A 2552-nucleotide genomic window follows, 5' to 3' on the forward strand; every position below is an offset into this window, starting at 1 on the left:
CGACGGAGGCGTTGTAGGTAAAAGTGTTGATTTCTATATCTTGCACGCTATACAACGTCTCGCTATTTTTATCAGAATACTGCATAAACAGAAACAATAAACGTTAGCCTTTATGCGAATACTTAAATTAAATTTTCGTAACCCTTTGTAGTCAAACGAGAGAAAAATTTTGTGACTTCATAAATACGAATATTAATTTCTAAGATTAATTGTGGGCAGAAACCTAAACATGCTGATGAAAACTGATTTAGTAGTGTATGCAGGTCTTAGGCAGAGTAAACAACCAGTGTAGCATTATCAACAAAAGAAAAGAAAATTTTGTAATAGCCTTAATATTTCGCTTTGCTCTAAGATGGAAGGTTGAAAAGACAATCAGAAGCGCGCTTTAGTGGCATTGAAAAGATGATTTCTAAAAGAGTTGGAGCAAGTACACAGCTTTACTTTGTTATTTTATTTAAACAGTTTTTTATTTTTTTGTTCCTATTATTTTGATAAACACTTAATAACCACCTAAGTTTAGATCATTTTAAAACCTTGTTTATATGTACAGTTGTTATAAATTACAGCTATCCTTTAACAATTTTGATTTTATTTGACATTATTCAGCATATTCTTTCAAGAATTTACTTAGGGTTTCTATAAACAAAATGTTCAACTGTTTAACAAACAAAAAGATAATTCTGACATAAAAATAGCATTGTTCACGATGTACATATAGTCAAAATCATAAGTTTAATTTTTAAATAATAATAGAGATTTCCAGCTAGTTCAAAATCAATAAAAACATAAAAAGTATATTTACGAAAACTTTTTGTGCTGAGTTGAAACTAAGAAAATTAAAAATCCTGCTTAAAATTTTAATTAATAATTTACTTAATTAGTCATAACTTTATTTTTTGAAACAGTTTCTCAAGCATAAAAATAACAGAATATAAAAAAAAAGCTAAAAAACCTCTTATAGTTATTTTTTACAATCTGTTTGTAAGAAAACAACAAATTGTTCAAAACAGTCGACATAATTTATATTTTTCATTTATTTCAAGTCTTATTAGTATGAATTTTTTAAGGAATCATTAAATAAAAAAAAAACAATTTATAAATTACTGTTTTATTCAAGCAGGTCAATATAATAGATTTCTCAAGTTTTAAGCGCAAAATTTCTTTTCTACAGTTTCAAGCGCAACCTAATATTTTAGTATGGTTATTTTTTCGTTTGCAACGATTTCATCAAAATGACTCAACGCATCTGTCTTCTTATTTCAGTATTTTTTCCAAGAAGGTCCTCTAAAATTGGCTATTGACAATAAAGTTTTAATTTTTTTTCAAACGGATGTATGCTTTCAGCAGTGTTGTCACCATCTATATCGAGTTCAGTTGTATCGTAAGTAAAGGTTTGCAGCTTTTCGGATTACAAACGTCGTTGACGAAAATGTAGCTGTATAACTTTGAACCGTTGAGGTTGTATGCATCCGAGTATTTAAATGCTGTACCTGAACACTCGGTCATGTAGACTCCCTTGCCGAGCCACCAGCTTTCCGAGTTTCTTGAATCTTCTTTTAATATTCCTGTCGCCCGATTTTTTTACGTGCCATGAAACAACATTAAATTGCTTATTTTATCGTTTTCTTTCTTCCTCGTATTGTTGCTAATAATTTAGCATATATAAAAGTCCTCTAGTTGAAAACTATATTTGAAACTTACTAGTGGGCTAGTAGTTAGATTAAGACAATCCTTTATAAAATCATACTCCTCTGTTTTGAAAAAAATGTATTAAAAGTATAAACTTATAAATTATATTACTTCTGTTTTTCGTAATTAAAACCTGTATTTAGCTTATATTATTAAACTATTAATTTTAAAATCGTGCTAAAAATATTAAATACAGATATTTACTTAAATTGTGTAAAAATTTATAATATTTTTGTTTTATAAACGCATGTTTAAAACTTGCTTATCAGATTTTCCTGCTTAAAAAGTATTAATAATACTTAAAGTCAAATGAGTTGGTATTAAAAAAATATTTTTGTACGATTTTATGTATCAACTTTAAATATTAATGAACGTTTATAGCTTTAATTAATCTGAGTAACTTCAATGAGTATTAAAATTTATCAATAATTGTCATGTCCTGGACATGTTTTTCCACATACGTATATTCTAATTCAAAGAAGTTTTCATTACTTTTCACAAGATTTGAATATTTCTCAAACCACTCTAGTTTAAAAGCTTTAGTGAGCATTTATTTAGTTGTTAGTAGTAGGAAAAAAATTACAGTTTTTTTAAATTATTTTTTGTATATAGTTTAAAGTCTTATACAAACGCTTATTCACAAAAAATATCTAAATTTAATTCAATAAAGTGAACAATAAAATAAAATGTTTTTTGTAAAATATTTTAAATTTAAGTAAATTTAACTTATAGAACATAATAGACAATTTTTTTATATTCTGTATCAGAGCAATTTTTTAAATTCAACTTATGGAATGTCAACACAAAGCAACAAATACATTTGGTAAATCCTTTAGCTTTTCATAAATCTAAGATAGATACTT

The sequence above is a fragment of the Thalia democratica genome, chromosome 5 (assembly GCF_965202585.1).
Source record: "Thalia democratica chromosome 5, ktThaDemo2.hap1.1, whole genome shotgun sequence".
Taxonomy (NCBI): Eukaryota; Metazoa; Chordata; class Thaliacea; order Salpida; family Salpidae; genus Thalia; species Thalia democratica.